Source organism: Lepus europaeus, chromosome 6, assembly GCF_033115175.1.
Source record: "Lepus europaeus isolate LE1 chromosome 6, mLepTim1.pri, whole genome shotgun sequence".
In the NCBI taxonomy this organism is placed as follows: domain Eukaryota; kingdom Metazoa; phylum Chordata; class Mammalia; order Lagomorpha; family Leporidae; genus Lepus; species Lepus europaeus.
This window is the reverse complement of record NC_084832.1, coordinates 114225428-114245106: the sequence shown is the minus strand read 5'-3', so window position 1 is coordinate 114245106 and position 19679 is coordinate 114225428.

Below are 19679 nucleotides of genomic sequence, written 5' to 3'. Positions count from 1 at the left end.
TTATCTTTTAATTCCATCTTTCCACAAACTTTTTGATGTCCATGTGTACACTTTAGTAAGGTAGATAAAGCACCATTCAAGTTAAAACAAAGGGAAATGTGAAACAAGTTGGAAAGGCAAGACCAAAAAATTAGAATTCAAAAGCGTGGTCTAGATCATCTGTTCAGATTTCTTTGGCTGGACGAAATCTAAAGGTCTCCCATAGGAAATGGCCGGGCCCTGTATCTCTGGGGATCTTCATGACTAAGGTTTGTAGAGGGGCTAGGAACAGGAGTCACCGCCGGCAGGTGTGTGAGGGGAGTAGGGGGTGGTGCTAGACACAAGCTGATTCCTCCCCACTGGCACTGTTTCACTCCTCTTCTTCTCTTGTCTTCTCAGACGTACCCACTTTCGTTGTCTTTCTTCTTGGAGTATTCCAGACCATAGTGACCTAGAAGTGCCTCCATGACATGCAGTTCGCACAGGAGCTTTGCTCAGGGCCAGCAATCACAAACATTTTGCCCTATGTGTTCTGTTTATCTCCTGAACTGTTGTTGCTGAAACACCTGAGGGTAAGTTGCAGATATCATCATATTTTAGTCCTAAATATTTTGATGTATATATCCTAACCACAAGGATATATCCCTATAAATCATAGTATAATAATAAATTCAAAAGTTTAAGACTGATTATCTAAAATATAGTTCATATTCAAATTTTACCAATTAGATCATTAATGCCTTTATAGTTTTTTTTTTTCTGTTCCATGATCCAACCTCAGAACCCACATTGTATTTACTTGTGCCTCTTTCTTTAGCCTCCTTTCATCTGAAACTATTCCTATCTTTCTTCATCTTTTTAACATTGGCATTTTCAAGAGTCTGGGTCAGCTGAATGTTTCTGAAGTGGGGTCCACATGAATAGATGCATTTCATGCATTTTTGGCAGGAATGTTACATATTCTGAAACTGTAATATCCTTAGGGATCAAAACATTTTTTATTCCCCAAACAATGTGAGTACCCATCTCTCTGTAACCTCGCCATCCAAGTGTGTGCTGAAGGATTTGAGCGTACTGTCAATGTGATATCTGAAAAATAGCATCCTGATGTACTTTTAAAAAGAACTCTATTGAAGTAGAATTAGAAGTCAATAAAATGAATCCATGTTAAGCATACAGTGAAGATGATGAATTTTGACAATATATTCAAGCTCTGTCCAACACTAAATAGTTCCATGCCCCTCTTTCAGTAAATGTCCCCAAAATTTTTGCCCCAGGCAACCACAAATCTGCTTTCTAACACTGCAGATTTTTTTTTTTTTTTTTTACAAGCAGAGTGGATAGTGAGAGAGAGAGAGAGACAGAGAGAAAGGTTTTCCTTTTTGCCATTGGTTCACTCTCCAATGGCCACCGCGGCTGGCACATCTCGCTGATCCGAAGCCAGGAGCCAGGTGCTTCTCCTGGTCTCCCATGCGGGTGCAACACTGCAGATTATTATTGATGTACTCTAGGATATCACATAAGTGAAATCATAAGGTTGTACACATATGCTAAACTGCAAGAGAAGCTTTTCCAGTATTATGGGTCCTTGGGTGGGGGCAGCTTGGGTGAGGGAATTTCTTCCAAATCCTTCTCTGTCATACCCATGGCCTTAGAATGATCAGCGCTGCTGGTAATTGCATGGTGTGTGTACAGTGTCCCAGCTGCGGGTGAGTATTGGACTGCCCTATGAGAAGGTGCAGCTGGAGGGTGGTCAGTGGTGTTCAGTGGTAGATTGGTTGATCGGTCATGAGTACTTGGGATTATATTGTGGAAAACCTCAGAACTCATCAGGAAAAAGATACTGCCAGTCTTCAGATGAAGGCAATTGGGTAAAATTTTTAAAATTAGGTAAAAATATTATTATTATTTTTAAATTTAAAACAGAGAGGTGGAGAGAGAGAGTCCATGTGTTGGTTCACTCCCCAAATGCACACAACAGCCAGGACTGGACCAGGTCAAAGCCAGGACCCAGGAACTCCACCCAACTCTTTCATATGAGTGATAGGGACCCTAGTTCTTGGACTGTCATCTGCTGCCTTACGGATGTATTAGCAGGAAGCAGCATCGGAAGTAGAACTCTATCCCAGACACTTTGTTATGGGTGCCAGCCCAAGTGGCAGCTTTACCCGCTGCACCACAATGCTTACCTCAAGTAAATTATTTTTAATATGGCTCTATTTGTACCCACAGGTTAGATGACCTAAATGTGCACAGACTGCTAATAACACAGAATTCTTTTAATTTTCAATAAAATATATTTTCCATTCTTAGTTTCCTTATTGATCTTCTTATTAAAACTTCAAAGAATGACAGAAATCTACTCTTTGTAGGAATCTCAAGAGGTATTTTTGTGACTTCAAATAACTAAAAATCTTTTGATAGTGATTCTGTATCTTCCAAAGAAATTACTTGCCTTGTAATGAGGGCTTCTTTTTCCCTTGGGAAACTGGCTATTGGGATCAATGGCTAGTTCTTAAGATGAAAAGAACTGAGTGGTAAATTTAATTTGACCTTTTCAAATAGACTTGTTCTGAATAAACAAGTATTATAAGGGTTATATGGGGAAATGGAAAAAAATGACCTCTTTTACTCGATTTTTTTTTTTCTTACTGGTTTCCTGATTGGTCAGATTCAGTTGCACCAACAATTTCATCAACAAGTTGGTCCTGTGCTGTCTGACCTTCTCAAGATGAGGAAAAACACAACTTTGCATCTTGGAAACCTCCTTGAACACAGACTGCACTTGGTTGGAATCATTGCTTCTGTAACAGCCTTTGAGAATTCACGTACTTGTGAGCATGGGGTGGAAACCAAGTAATTCAATAAGGCTTGAAAAGTCCAGCAGCCCCTCCCCGATCAGGCTCTACAATACACCTGTTCGTACCTAAGCTGTGTGGTAGCTAGGGAGCAAAACATGCATGAGATTCAAAAGAGGAAGAACAATTAATCTCCTCAACCAAAGAGAAACACTCAGGGTCTAGATATAAAATAGTTTCCAGAACTGAAAGGCGTCTGCCTAACGCGCGTCTCTGAATCATCAGCTAAGTTAGCAAATAGAGCCCTGATATTTCAAGTCTTTAAGGCTTTGTTGAATTTGCCCTTTAATACAGCACATTTGTCTGGTTGAAAGGGAGTGACACACTCCTAGGGCACAGGGGAAAGGTTAAGTGGCAGGTGGTGACGGTGGAGAAAATAAAGCCAGAGACACGGAGAAGCGAACCAGAGAAAAATGAACCACTGCAGCTAATCCTCCGCCTTGCGGCGCCGGCACACCGGGTTCTAGTCCCGGTCGGGGCACCAATCCTGTCCCGGTTGCCCCTCTTCCAGGCCAGCTCTCTGCTGTGGCTAGGGAGTGCAGTGGAGGATGGCCCAAGTGTTTGGGTCCTGCACCCCATGGGAGACCAGGAGAAGCACCTGGCTCCTGCCATCGGAACAGCGCGGTGCGCCGGCCGCAGCGCGCTACCGCAGCGGCCATTGGAGGGTGAACCAACGGCAAAAGGAAGACCTTTCTCTCTGTCTCTCTCTCTCACTGTCCACTCTGCCTGTCAAAAAAAAAAAAAAGAAAGCCACCAAAGAATTGTGTAGTATTTCCAAGAAGTCTTACAATTATCTAAAAATGACTGGAGTGTGCATTTAGCCTAGTGGTTAAATACCCCAGTCTCATATTGGAATACAGGGGTTCAATTCCCGGCTCTGCTCCTATTTCCAGTTTCCAGGTAGTATGCAACCTGGGAGGTAGCAGGTGATGGCTCAAGTACTAGAATCCCTGCCACCCGTGAGGGAGACCTGGGTTGAGTGTCCAGCTTCTGCTTTGCCCAGCACAACTCCAGTTGTTGCAAGCCTTTGGAGGGTGAACCAGTAGAGAACAGCTTTATTTCTTTCTGTCTCTTGAAAAAAAAAATTGCTAATGAAATTCTGTGGGAAGTGACTTCTCACAATTTGTGAAGGTAAGTGGTTCATCAGGTAACTTCAATAATACTTGTTGAGACCCAAATTATATTGAAGACAACACATACTAAATAGTAGCATGTTGTAGCAATCATTTGATTGTGGAGCTCTAAATATTTTAACAGCTTCATTCAGATATAATTAGTCTTTCATATACTTCAGGTGTGCAAATGACATTACACACCTGTGAAACCATCACCATCATCAACACAACAAGCATCTCAATCATACCTGAAAGATTTCTCATGCCCTTTTCTATTTGCCCATCCTGTGTTTCCCTGCCAGCTCCTTGCTCCCAGGCAACCACTGGGTTGTGTTCTGTTATTATAAACATGCTTGCATTTTTTAGAATTTCATATAAATATAAACGCACCAGATGTACTATCTATTGTCTCTTCTTTTTTCATCCAGTGAAATTATTTTGAGATTCATCTCTTTAGTGGTGTGTGTCAATGGTTTATTCCTACTTAGTAGTGAATAGGGTTTCTTTCATCATGTAGCTATATATTAAAAATTGCTTGCCCATTCACTTTCTTTAAAAGTCTTTGGTTACTACAGATTAGTTGCTATTGGCACTTGTTGTGTGGGTCTTTGTGGGGGAAGATTTTTATATCTCAGGGAAATACCTAAGAGTGGAAAAGCTGGACCATGGGGCAGGGGTAGCTTTAACTTTTCACAAAACCATCAAACTTTTTTACAAAGTGGAAGTAACATTTCACGTTCCCACCAGCAGCCGTGAGAGTTCTGCTTCCATACATTCTCACCAAACTTCCTAACTTTGGTCAATTAAATGTAGTCATTCAATTTAGTCCAATACGACATATATGGTGTAACTGACAGAATAAACTCTAGTTGTCTGCCACTCACTGTCTTAAAACCATTGCTCATGCGGCCTCTGTTGTAGTGCAGGGGGTTAAGCCACCCCTGGCAATTCTAGCATCCCTCATGAACCCTGGTTCCTGTCCCAGCTGCTCCACTTCTGATCCAGCTCCCTGCTAATGTGCCTGAGAAAGCAGCGAAAGATGGCCCACATGCCTGGGTCGTGCCACCCATGTGGGAGACCGGGATGGAGTCCCAGAATCCTGGCTCAGCCTGGCTCAGCTCTGGCCATTGTGGCCATTTGGGTAGTGAACCCATGGGTGGAAGACCTCTGGCTCTCCCTCTCTCTCTATAACTCTGTCTTTCAAATAAATAAGTAAATCTTCTAAAAAACAAAACAAACTATTGCTCTTTATATTTTGTCTGTTTGAAGGGCAGAGTGAGAGACAGACACAGAAAGAGATCTTCCATAGAGTTACTCCCCACAGGCCCACAGAAGCCAGGGCCGGCACAGGCTAAAGCAAGGAGCATGGAGCTCCATCCGGGTTCCCCACGGAGGTGGCAGGGATCCAAGTTGTTGAGCCATCACTCTGGATTGGAAGCAGAATAGCCTGACCTTGAAGTAGACACTCTAATATAGAGAAAGCTCATCCCAAGCAAGCTGTGATTTTAACGGCTGCACCAAATATCTGTCGCTGGCTTCCCCAGTTTCATTGTTACATAACTAAGGGATTTTATACCAAAATCGGAATATCTGATTTTTTATGAAATTCTAAAAATCTGCCAGCGCTGAGCCCAGGCTCCCTTGAGGCAGCGAACAGTGCAATGTCAGCTGGAGGCGTTCCTCTGCGCTCTGCTGTTCTCCAAGCACGCCCTGCCGTCCTCCTGCCGGGACAAGTGTAATTTGTAATTTATGCTTATGATCGGGCTCTTGCTTTTCTTTGGGTGGAGAACTACTTCTCTATTCTCATCGTTCTTTCAGACGTAAGCAAACGAAAGCCCCAGAAGCCTCCGCAGTTGAATGATAAACAAAAGGCAACATGTTTGTATGCGGAAGTGAAGATAATTGCTAAGTGTTTAATGTGGCCCATAGTGTCTGCCTGTGTCTCGCACTCAGGACTCTTGGACCACAGTCCTCCCCTGTCTGGGATGGGAACAGCCCCCTCACGTGGGCATCCAGAACTCTCCCCAGCTTAAAGCAGTCTGACTGCAAACTCACCTGCTGCTCCTAATCCATCTTCCGCTAAAGTTGCTGCAACTGCACTTCTGTGTGCTGTCTTCTAGGCCTGAAGTCTTTCTCCCATAGCCCCCTCTTTCCAGAAATTACAGCCCACCATACTTGTCTGTGAAAACCTTTTTGTCTCCGAAACCCTTGTCAAAGGCCTCCTCCGCTGGGATCCCTTCCTGAGCTGTCGGTCACTTGTGCCTGCCTTCCTTCCAACGCCCACAGCTCTGGGCTTCTTCCTTGTCTGGGGACCCTGTAGTCTGCTCTAGAGATTCAGTTTGCACTGAGGATTGTGAGCAGGGTTCTGGAAGGTCTCCAAAGATGTGAACAAGATTTTTAGAAATGGAAGAAAATGAAGAGAGCCAAGGACAATAAAGAGCATATATAAACTTCTGACCTTTCAATATTTCGTGCACCTAAATTGAGCCAGGAAGACATAGAAAACCTAAACAGACCAATAACTGACACAGAAATTGAAACAGTAATAAAGGCCCTCCCAACAAAGAAAAGCCCAGGGCCAGATGGATTCACTGCTGAGTTCTACCAGACATTTAGAGAAGAACTAACTCCAATTCTTCTCAAACTATTCAGAGCAATCGAAAAAGAGGGAATCCTCCCAAATTCTTTCTATGAAGCCAGCATCACCTTAATTCCTAAGCCAGAAAGAGACGCAACATTGAAAGAGAATTACAGACCAATATCCCTGATGAACATAGATGCAAAAACACGCAATAAAATTCTGGCCAATAGATTGCAACAACACATCAGAAAGATCATCCACCCAGACCAAGTGGGATTCATCCCCGGTATGCAGGGATGGTTCAACATTCGCAAAACAATCAACGTAATACACTACATTAACAGACTGCAGAAGAAAAACCATATGATTCTCTCAATAGACGCAGAGAAAGCATTTGATAAAATACAACACCCTTTCATGATGAAAACTCTAAGCAAACTGGGTATGGAAGGAACATTCCTTAATACAATCAAAGCAATATATGAAAAACCCACGGCCAACATCCTATTGAATGGGGAAAAGTTGGAAGCATTTCCACTGAGATCTGGTACCAGACAGGGATGCCCTCTCTCACCACTGCTATTCGATATAGTTCTGGAAGTTTTGGCCAGAGCTATTAGGCAAGAAAAAGAAATTAAAGGGATACAAATCGGGAAGGACGAACTCAAACTATCCCTCTTTGCAGATGATATGATTCTTTATTTAGGGGACCCAAAGAACTCTACTAAGAGACTGCTGGAACTCATCGAAGAGTTTGGCAAAGTAGCAGGATATAAAATCAATGCACAAAAATCAACAGCCTTTGTATACACAGGCAATGCCACGGCTGAGGAAGAACTTCTAAAATCAATCCCATTCACAATAGCTACAAAAACAATCAAATACCTTGGAATAAACTTAACCAAAGACGTTAAAGATCTCTACGATGAAAACTACAAAACCTTACAGAAAGAAATAGAAGAGGATACCAAAAAATGGAGAAATCTTCCATGCTCATGGATTGGAAGAATCAATATCATCAAAATGTGTATTCTCCCAAAAGCAATTTATACATTCAATGCAATACCCATCAAGATCCCGAAGACCTTCTTCTCAGATCTGGAAAAAATGATGCTGAAATTCATATGGAGACACAGAAGACCTCGAATAGCCAAAGCAATCCTGTACAACAAAAACAAAGCCGGAGGCATCACAATACCTGATTTTAGGACATACTACAGGGCAGTTGTTATCAAAACAGCATGGTACTGGTACAGAAACAGATGGATAGACCAATGGAACAGAATAGAAACACCAGAAATCAATCCAAACATCTACAGCCAACTTATATTTGACCAAAGATCCAAATCTAATCCCTGGAATAAGGACAGTCTATTCAATAAATGGTGCTGGGAAAATTGGATTTCCACGTGCAGAAGCTTGAAGCAAGACCCATACCTATCACCTTACACAAAAATTCACTCAACATGGATTAAAGACAAATCTACGACCCGAAACCATCAAATTATTAGAGAGCATTGGAGAAACCCTGCAAGATATAGGCACAGGCAAAGACTTCCTGGAAAATACTCCAACAGCACAGGCAGTCAAAACCAAAATTAACATTTGGGATTGCATCAAATTGAGAAGTTTCTGTACTTCAAAAGAAACAGTCAGGAAAGTGAAGAGGCAACCAACAGAATGGGAAAAAATATTCGCAAACTATACTACAGATAAAGGATTGATAACCAGAATCTACAAAGAAATCAAGAAAATCCACAACAACAAAACAAACAACCCACTTAAGAGATGGGCCAAGGACCTCAACAGACATTTTTCGAAAGAGGAAATCCAAATGGCCAACAGACACATGAAAAAATGTTCAAAATCACTAGCAATCAGAGAAATGCAAATCAAAACCACAATGAGGTTCCATCTCACCCCGGTGAGAATGGCTCACATTCAGAAATCGACCAACAACAGATGCTGGAGAGGATGTGGGGAAAAAGGGACACTAACCCACTGTTGGTGGGAATGCAAACTGGTTAAGCCACTATGGAAGTCAGTCTGGAGATTCCTCAGAAACCTGAACATAACCCTACCATACAACCCAGCCATTCCACTCCTTGGAATTTACCCAAAGGAAATTAATTTGGCAAATAAAAAAGCCATCTGCACATTAATGTTTATTGCAGCTCAATTCACAATAGCTAAAACCTGGAACCAACCCAAATGCCCATCAACAGTAGACTGGATAAAGAAATTATGGGACATGTACTCCATAGAATACTATACAGCAGTAAGAAACAACGAAACCCAGTCATTTGCAACAAGATGGAGCAATCTGGAAAACATCATGCTGAGTGAATTAAGCCAGTCCCAAAGAGACAAATATCATTTGTTTTCCCTGATCGGTGACAACTGAGCGCCAAAGGGGAAACCTGTTAAGTGAAATGGACACTATAAGCAACAATGAACTGAGCAGCTCCTGTCCTGACTTTAGATGTACAATTTAATACTTTATCCTTTTTAGTATTTGTTGTTGTTGTTGTTGTTCTAGTACTATTGGTTGAACTCAGTAATTAACACATAATTATTCTTAGGTGTTTAAATTTTAACTGAAAAGTGATCCCTGTTAAATCTAAGAGTGGAAAAAGAGAGGGAGGAGACGAACAATTTGGAACATGCTCAATCGGACTGGCCGCAAATGGTGGAGTTAGAAATGTGCCAGGGGATTCCAACACAATCCCATCAAGATGGCATGTACCAATGCCATCGCACTAGTCCAAGTGATCAATTTCAGCTCACAATTGATAGTTCTGATAGGTCTAAGAGTCAAAGAGATCACACAAACAAGACAAGTATCTGCTAATACTAACTGATAGAATCAAAAAGGGAGAGAAAGATCCAACATGGGAAGTGGGATACACAGCAGACTCATAGGATGGCAGATGTCCTAAACAACACTCCGGCCTCAGAATCAGCCCTCAAGGCATTCAGATCTGGCTGAAGAGCCCATGAGAGTATAGCAGGCATGGAAAGCCAAGATATCATGGAAAAAAAAAAAAAAAGACCTAAATGAATGATCTCTGTGAGTGAGATCCCAGTGGAAAGAACGGGGCCATCAAAGAAGGAGGTACCCTTCTCCGAAGGGAGGAGAGAACTTCCACTTTGACTATGACCCTATCGGAATAAGATCAAAGTCAGCGAACTCTAAAGGCTTCCATAGCCCTGGCAACTCATGACTAGAGCCTAGGGAGATTACTGACGCCATGAACAGGAGTGTCAAATTGTTAAATCAGCAACAGGAGTCACTGTGTACTTACACCCCATGTGGGATCTGTCCCTAATGTGTCATCTAAAGCCAAGTGATGCTATAACTAGTACTGAAACAGTATTTTTATACTTTGCGTTTCTGTGTGGGCACAAACTGATGAGGTCTTTACTAATTATATACTGAATTGATCTTCTGTATATAAAGGGAATTGGAAATGAAAAAAAAAACAACCTGGTGTTAAAATGGAAATGGCATAGAAAATTAATTAATTTGAAAAAAAAATTATGTAGGATCTCTGTCTTTAATGTGCTGTACATTGCTATTTAATGCTATAATTAGTAATCCAATGGTAGTTTTTTCACTTTGTGTTGCTATATGGGCAAAATGTTGAAATCTTTACCTAATATATACTAAACTGATCTTCTGTATACAAAGAGAATTGAAAATGAATCTTTACATGAATGGAAGGGGAAAGGGAGCGGGAAGGGGGAGGATTGCGGGCGGGAGGGAAGTTATGGGAGGGGGGAAGCCATTGTAACCCATGGGCTATACTTTGGAAATTTATATTCATTAAATAAAAGTTAAATATCAATATTTCGTGCACATGTGTGCCGCATGCACACTGTGTTGCACAAATCAGAGGATGTGCAGGAGTAAGATCACACAGTGACTAGGAGCATGGATTTCCAAGTTAGCTGTATTCACCCAAGACTCTGCTATTGTAGCTAGGTGAATTTGTGGGTAATGTACTCAGTCCCACTGAATATATTTATCACTAAAAAAAAAAAAATGGGTTTAATGATACTGCTTTTTCAGTGTTGTTGACAAGATTAAATGAACACAGAACACTTAGCACGTAGAGCATTTAGCAAATAGATCACTTGGCACGGGGGCTGGCATGAAGTAAGCACACTGCAAACAGTACCTGTTGTGACAGAGCTAATATTTCTAAAATAATTAATATTCTTTCCTCTTTTGACTTTGCAAGCACACAGTACTTCCAGCAGTGGTTCTAGAGGTGGGGAGAGGGAGTTAGCCATGTTGCGAATGGAAACTAAATAAACCATCATTTCCCTTACTTGACAATGAAAATAGAATTATGCATCAAGAAGACAATGACCTCCTAAGCCAGATGATCCTTCTGCGAGGAGACTGAGATTCCTTTAATAATCTTGCCACCCCCTTATTACTTTGTTAGCCTCTTGAGACTAGCATATTTTCCTTCATAACCAGGGTTTCGAGGTTACAGTTTTCCAAGGAGGGTCACACAGGAAGATGCAGGAAGAGGGGCCGCTTCTTTCTGTCCCAGGGGCTTCTGGGAAGGCGGGGAGTGAGGGATTCACACCTGTGCTGCTGTTGGCTGTTGTCACCACTGTGGCACACCCTGATTCCCTGTCTTCTGATCCATCACGGCTGTTGGCTCAGTCACCATATGCCCAAGCGTCCCCAGTCTTGTCTCAGAAAAGGAGAAAGCATTCCTGTGTACCTCGCTGCACAGTGAGGGCTCCTCTGGCTGACGTTCAGTCCTGGAGCCGACATGGCTTCTCCACGGGACCCCACCCAGGGTTGCAGCTAAGCATATTGCTTGCTACGCAACCAGGAGTCCTTTGTCTCCTTCTGTGTCCAGATGTGTCCACTCCAGTTTACCTAGCCCGCATCTCTTTTCCTTTTCTATTTAAAATGAAAATTGTTTCACTTTTTCAGGAGAGGAGTCTTATGGGCTCCTTGTAAAAAAAAAAAAAAATTCAAACAATCATTAACATGTGAAAAGGAAACTGAAATGCACCTATTCTGTAAAGTGGGATGTAGTGACTCCTCTCCTAGATCTCTTTATATGGATTTTGTACTCAGATATATTGTTACTTTAATTTGAAGTTTAAAATTTATTTCAGAGAAGGGAGAGATAGAGAGGAGAGAGAGAGAGAGAGAGAGAGAGAGAGAGAGAGAGAGAGAGATCCTGTTTGCTGGTTCACTCCCCAGATGTCCGCAATGGCAGGGGTTGGGCTGGGGCCAAAGCTGGGGACTCACTCTATAACTCTCATGTGGGCAGTAGGAACTCAACTATTGGGGCCATCCCTGCTGCATGGCTGGGAAACTGGAATCAGGAGCTGGAGCTGGGTTTCAAACCCAGGCTCCCTGACATGGGATGTGGGCATGTTAACCACCAGGCTACAGGCCTGCTCTCTTTTCACACAACTGTGTCGCATCATGCTTGCTGACAGATGATCTTTTTATTACTTCCTCTCTCCTTTCCTTCTTCACATGCAGCTTTCATATCCATGTCATAAATGTTCATCTCTTTTTCTTGCCCACATCATCCTCTGTACCCAAACACGTGGGGAAGGGGGGAAGAAGGTAGGAAGGAAGGAGAGAGGTGGGAAGAAAGATCATCTGATAGGCAGTCCCACATGAGTTCCAAGCAGATATCCGGCATCCACTCTTAGCTGTCACAGGTGAGTCCCCTTGGATGAGCAGCTCAGTCTTTTTTATTTATTTTTAAATTTTTTGGACAGGCAGAGTGGACAGTGAGAGAGACAGAGAGGAAGGTCTTCCTTGTCCGTTGGTTCACCCCCCAATGGCCGCCACGGCCGCCGCACTACACCAGCGCACCGCACTGATCCAAAGCCAGGAGCCAGGTGCTTCTCCTGGTCTCCCATGCGGGTGCAGGGCCCAAGGACTTGGGCCATCCTCCACTGCACTCCCGGGCCGTGCAGCTCAGTCTTCAGTTGACTCTAGGTCCAGCTGCCATGAGGGACTCCAAATGAGAATCACCCTGATGAACCCAGTGAAATCATAAGAGCTTGAGTGATAATAAATTGTTGTTTTAAATCTCCATATTTGGAGATAGGTTGTTATATAGTAAACAGATACTAAAATAGAAATTGGCACCTATATGTGAGGTGTTTTGTAATAGAAATCTAAAGCATGTAGCATTGCCTTTGGGACTGGACAGAGAATAGAAGCTTGATAGGGAAACAATACAATCTTAAACCACAATAAGGAATCTTAAACTACTTGATTCTGGATTAAAGAGGATGTGAGCTTTGTCTGGAAGCACAATTAGCAACACTATCCCGAGTTATTGTGAAACAGCTGAAGGGTACTCAGCATGCATATGACTTCGCTATGGAGATTTCCAGCAGAATGTTGAAAATCATTGCCGACTTCTTGTAGGGCCTATGGTAAAATAGAAGAGGGAATTGAAATAAAAAAGGGACTGTCCAGGGTTTTGTAGAATTTCATGGAAAACAGAGTCTGTGAGAGCCTTTCTAGCTCACAAAATGTTCCAGAAGGAAAAGATGGCTTCAGAGCAGTGATGGCGTCCGTGGCCTCGACGTGAAGTTGAAGTCCAGGATGTGGCCATGAGACAACCTGTTGATCTCCCAGAAGGAGGAAAATGTGTATGCCCTCCTAGGCTTCTGAGGCAGATGGTGAGGCTGTCAAAGAATGAAGCCTGTCCTGAAGATATTTATGAATATATTCATAATATTCACAGCAAACCATTAGCATTTCCATTGCTTGTATGGGGGGGGGGACATACAAAGGAAAAATGTATATACTTGGACTTAAAGAGACAGGGGTGGTTCAAAAGGAGAAGAGCCCTGAGAACCCCCACAACTCTAAAGTCTATCTGAGAAATCAGTTTGGCTACTGGAGTGCAATTTTTTATGTAAATAAAAGATGGTATGGGATGCCGAAGCAAGAGCCCAAAAGGCAGGGTTTAGAACCACAGTTTCTGGTGGGAAGGAAGGAAGACTGCACTCAACAATATTCCTGTATCCCACTGGGGATCAGGCACCTTCCCTTCTTCCCAATTTTAAATGGAAATGTCCCATGGAGTTACCTTAACCCTGTTTCACCATTTTACGCTGGATGTACATGGGCAGATACCTCATTTCTTTGAGTCCCGAATCTTCAGACTGTAGGGAATTCTATGCTAGGAGATGCATTCAAGGAACTCAGCAGAAGGGTGGGCCCCAAGGATCCCCATCCATTCTTGGACCTAGTACAGATGATAAGATCATAGACTTAAAGCCCAATGCTAATGACTTAAAATAGTAAGATGTAGCCGGCGCCGCGGCTCAGTAGGCTAATCCTCCGCCTTGCGGCGCCGGCACTCCGGGTTCTAGTCCCGGTCGGGGCACCGATCCTGTCCCAGTTGCCCCTCTTCCAGGCCAGCTCTCTGCTGTGGCCAGGGAGTACAGTGGAGGATGGCCCAAGTGCTTGGGCCCTGCACCCCATGGGAGACCAGGAAAAGCACCTGGCTCCTGCCATTGGAACAGCGCGGTGCACCGGCCGCAGCACGCCTACCGCGGCGGCCATTGGAGGGTGAACCAACGGCAAAGGAAGACCTTTCTCTCTGTCTCCCTCTACTGTCCACTCTGCCTGTCCAAAAAAAAAAATAGTGAGATGTTGGGGGCTTGAGAAGGCTGTAACATTGTTAGAGGAGGACAGGAAGAGTTGGTTGCCCTTAGTGGTCCCAAGTAAGCCATGTTTCCCACTATTCATGGCTTTGTGGCTCCCTCCCATACTGTATCTGGGCCAACCCTGTGGAGCTAGTAGAATGCAGCTGAAGTGATGTTGCGTGACTCCCAAGAGTAAATCTTAAGAACCCTTACAAATTCTGCTTGGGCTTCTGGAACATTCACTCTTGAGGCATTACCTTTCTTTTCCTTTGTTTTTTAAAGATTTATTTATTTATTTAAAAGGCAGAGTTATGGAGAGAGATACAGAGAGAGGTATTCCATTCACTGGTTCACTGCACAGATGGCCAAAACAATGAGATTGGGCGAGACCAAAGCGAGGAGCCAGGAGCCAGCAACTTCATCCTCCTTCTTTTTTTTTTTTTTTTTGACAGGCAGAGTTAGAAAGTGAGAAAGAGAGAAACAGAGAGACAGGTCTTCCTTCCGTTGGTTCACCCCACAAATGGCCACTACTGCTGGCGCGCTGCACCAATCCAAAGCCAGGAACCAGGTGCTTCCTCCTGGTCTTCCATGCAGGTGCAGGGCCCAAGCACTTGGGCCATCCTCCACTGCCTTCCTGGGCCACAGCAGAGAGCTGGACTGGAAGAGGAGCAACTGGGACAGAATCCGGTGCCCCAACTGGGACTAGAACCCGGGGTGCCGGTGCCGCAGGCGGAGGATTAGCCAAGTGAGCCGTGGCACTGGCCGGGACATTATCTTTCAAAATGTATCTTCCATGCTGAAAAATCCCAAGCTACAGGGAGAAGCTCCATGTCTGTATCTGGTGGAGGGCATCACCTGAGCTCCTAGTCAACAGCTAGAACCAACTGTCCACCATGTGAGCGAGCCATCTGCTAGGCCAAGTCCATCTTATGAACACACTAATTAGCACCATCTGAAAGCAACTGTTTGAGAGGCCTAAAGCAAGAACTGCCCAGCTGAGCTATGAAAGATAAGGAATTGTTGCTTGTAAGCCATTAATAATCACAGTTTTTTAGCAGCAACAGAAAAGTAAGAATACTGCCAAAGACTTTTTCAAACTATTGTAGCCAATTTATATCACCATCAAGTAAGTATGGCAATATCATATCTTGGCAAGAATATGAATCAACTAGAATTCTTACATTTTTGTTGGTGAAAGATGCTGATGGATGTACAGTGTTAAGCTTTAAAAAAAGATCAGTAACTTTATATATAATCATATGCCAAACAATTAAATCATTTACACTGAGCAATTTGATGGGGTTTTTTTTTTGTATATCTATAGTGTTAAGAAAGTGCCACAACAATCAGTTCTGGAACATTCTCATCACTTCAAAAACAAAAGATCCCGTGCCCATTAGCCATCACTCTCCTTTTCCTACCAACCTCTCAGATGTAGGCAACCACCAACTTACCGTGGCTCTATAGATTTGCATACTCAATGTTTTACATAAGTGGAATCACAAAGTATGTGCCATGTCTTCAAGATTAGTCCATATGGAAGCATGAACCAGTAATCCATTCCTCTTATGGCTGAATAATGTTCTGTTTTGTTGTGTAGCAAACAGAATGGCCCTCCACAAGAGATCCCCATCCTAACCCACAGACCCGTGAATTGAACTTCTACAGCAAAAGAGAATTGGGAGACACGTTCACGCAAATAATTTTTTAAAAAAAGATTCATTCATTCACTTGAAAGAGTTACAGAGAGGCAGAGGCAGAGAGAGAGAGACAGAGAGAGAGAGTCTTCCATCTGCTGGTTCACTCCCCAAATAGCCCCAACAGGTGGAGCTGAGCCTATCCAAAGCCAGGAACAGGAAGCTTCATCCAGGTCTACCACATAGGTGCAGGGGCCTAAGCACTTGGGCCACCCTCTGTGCTTTCCCAGGCACTTTAGCAGGAAGCCGGATCAGAAGTAGAGCAGCCAAGACTTGGTCCGGCACCTGTATGGGATGTCAGCACTGCAGGCGGAGGCTCTACCTGCTACGCCACAATGCGGGCCCTAGTAAGGATCTTGAAATGGGGAGGTTATCTTGAAGTATTGGGGTGAGGGGGTGGACAGTGTAATCACAGGGCCTCATAAAAAGGGAAACAAGACAGCCCAAGTCAGAAGAGTGATCTGAATGTAGAAACTGAGGGGACCATGAACCCAGAAATGAGGGAAGATGTTAGAGGCAGCCGGACTCGAGGAAATCGATTCTGTATCAGAATCTGTTGGTGTCTCATAGACGGCCTTTATAGCATTGAGAAAATGTCCTTTTCTTTCTAGTATGTTGAGTGTTTCCATACTGAAAGCGTGTTTAATTTTTCAGTGCTCTGTATCTGCTGAAATGATCTTGTGATTTTTTTAATCCTAATCTTAAAATAACATGTTGTATTAATGAATTTTCAATTGTTAAACTAGGTTGTTTTGTTCTGGCATATAATTCTTTGTATATTTTGCTGGATTTGATTGGATTGAGCATTTTTACTAAGGAATAGTGACATGCAGTTTTCTTCTGGCCTTCGGTTGGCTGCGGGATCAGGCTGATCTGGGCTCATACATTGTTTCTCCCCTTCTCTTCTCCACAGGAGTCTGAAGGAGTGGTGTTAATTCTTTAAACCTCAGGTCGGGTTTACTGCTGAAGCCTTTTGAGCCTGGGCTTTTACTTGTGGGAAAAATTTTATTACAAATGGAATCTGTTAATGTGTTATATATATAGTCCATTCAAAATGTTCTCTCTCTTCCTGAGCCAGTTTTATGGTTTGTATCTGTCTGGGAATTAGTCCATTTAAGTTATCTAATTTGATTAAATGCATTCGCTCTTAGCATTCTTCTATTATTGTTTTTATTTGTTTAAAGTAAATAACAGGGGCCAGTGAGTGCCGGTTTGAGTCCCAGCTGTTCCACTTCCTATCCAGCTCCCCGCTAATGTGCCAGTGAAAGCAGTGGAAGATGTCCCATGCGCTTGGGCCCTTGCCACCCACGTGGATGGAGTTCTAGGCTCCTGGCTTCAGTCTGGCGTAGGTCTGGCCATTGGTGCCATTAGGGAGTTAAACAATGGATGGAAAATCTCTTTGTCTCTGTCTCTCCTTCTCTTTTTGTAACTCTGCCTTTCAAATAAATAAATAAACCTTTTTAAACAGAATAATAATGTCCCCTTGTTTTACTCTCTCTGTCTCCTCTCTGTATTCCTTTCTCCCCATTTCTCTCTCAGTCTGTATCTCATCAATGCAGTTCAAAATTTAAAAACCATGTTCAAAGACACAACTTTTGGTTTCATCAACTTTTGTATTATTTTTCTTTCCTCCTTTTTATTGATATAATTGTTCAGTCATTATTGCTTTAAGTTTAATTTGCTGTCTGTTTTCAGTGTCTTGAAGTACAAGTTCAGACTATTGATTTGCAATGTTTGTTCTTCTTTGTCATCATGTTTTTACAGGTAAAAAGTTTCCTGTAAGTACTGCCTTAACTGTGCCCTCTAATTTTTGTCATGTTGTGGTTGGATCTTGTTTTCACCTTAAGTGTGTTGTAACTTCCCTTTAATTTCTTTGTTATCCAATTTTCTTCAAACCAATGCTTATATAGGAATTTGTTGTTTAGTTCCCATATATATGTTAATTTCCTTATGTTATTAATTTCTATTTCAATTCCATTGTGGTCAGAGAACATACTTTTTATGATTTCAGTACTTGCAAATGTATTGAGGCTTGTTGTAGCATAGCATATGATCTGTCATGGAGTATTGTCCACATGCACTTGAGAATATGGATTGTGCCGTCATTGGGTAAGGTATTGCTTCTGAACCCAGCTCCAACATTGAATTTGCTGCCCTCTCTGGTGGTTTCAATGATCCAAAAATCGTAATTCATTATATGAGTGAAAGTGAGTGCTGAGTCTGTGAGTAAGTAAGTGATTCACCTTATTCCATACTCTTCTTAGACGTGACTAATTGTCAGTAATTATCTTAAGTACTGTACTTTTATAGTAACTCATGAAATCTGATGGTAAAATTCCTCCAGATGGGTTCTTATTTAAGATTTCTTTGGCTATTCTGAGGCTTTTGCATTTCCATGTAATTGTCAATTTACACAAAACTACATTCAGAAACACATATGCCTATTGGGATTTTGATCAAGCTGAACTGACTTTATAAGCCAATAAGGAAAACTTTGACATAATAATATTGGGTTATTTTGTTCATTGACATGGTATATTTCTGCATTTATTTATATGTTCTTTAACTTCATTCAGTAATACTTTATAGTTTTCAATACCTTGAAGATCTTTTATCAGACTTATTTATCTTTTTAAATATCTGTTTGAAAGGCAGAGAGAGAAAGAGACGAGAGAAAGAGAGAGACTGAGAGACACAGGGAGATTTTCTGTCCGCTGTTGTACTCCTCAATTGCCTGCAGCAGCTGGGGCTGGGCAAGCCGGGCCAAAGCCAGGAACCTGTAACTCAAACTGGGTCTCCCAGGTGGGTAGCGGGGATCTAAGTACTTAAGCCATTACCTATTGCCTCCTAGGAGGCACATTAGCAAGAAGATGGTATGGTGGTGGGGGGTAGGGAGGTAGGGATGGGGGTGCAGCGAGAGTTTGAACCCAGCCAGGCACTGTTGTATGGGGTACAGGCATCCCAAGCGGTGAATGACCACTGTGTCAAATGCTCACCCCTAGATGTATTTCTAGAAACTCATTTTTTAAAATAGAATTGTAAGTAGTATTGTTTTTCAAATTTGGATTTTTCAATTGGTTGTTGCTAGAATACAGAAATACAATTTATTTTATGTACTGACGTCAAAGTTCATCAGCCAAGCAGTTCGCATGTTTATTATTTATAGATTCTCTGACAATTTCTATGTATATGATTATTCTAGATTTCACTCTGCTCTGTCACAGGTATCAATTCTTCAATTGTTTCCCAGATAGTAGACCTCTACATTTTTGTGTGTTCCATTAAAATGTCTATTTTATCCTGGCGACTGTTACAGTTGATGGTTAAACCAGCAGACGCATCTGTTGTTCCCCAGAGAAACTGGACACTGCACCGCTGTGTCCAGTTGAATCCAGAATATTACAATATTGCTCACAAAAGCCGAGATTGACTCGGAAAAGAATTGTCTTCAACCTGAAACTTCCTGTTTACATGAGAGCCTAGGGTAGCTTATTTTTCTGGCTCCCAAATATCGATTCCCAAGTGACCCTTTCGAATGCATTTCTCGTGAGGTTTGTCTTTAGTCATGGGTTGATCTGTGAATTCCCAGCAAAATTTACACTTCCCTTTCCTCATTGCATTTCTCTTTTTGCTGAAATGCAATACTAGCTACTTCCTGTGCTGTGTGTTAATATTAAGAAGAAGAAATCTAAGCTTTCTAATCATTTCCACAGTGACATAATCCATGACAGCCACAAAAAGCCTTTCTTTATGAGGCCAGAGGATTTGATTAGTTTTAGTGCCTTAA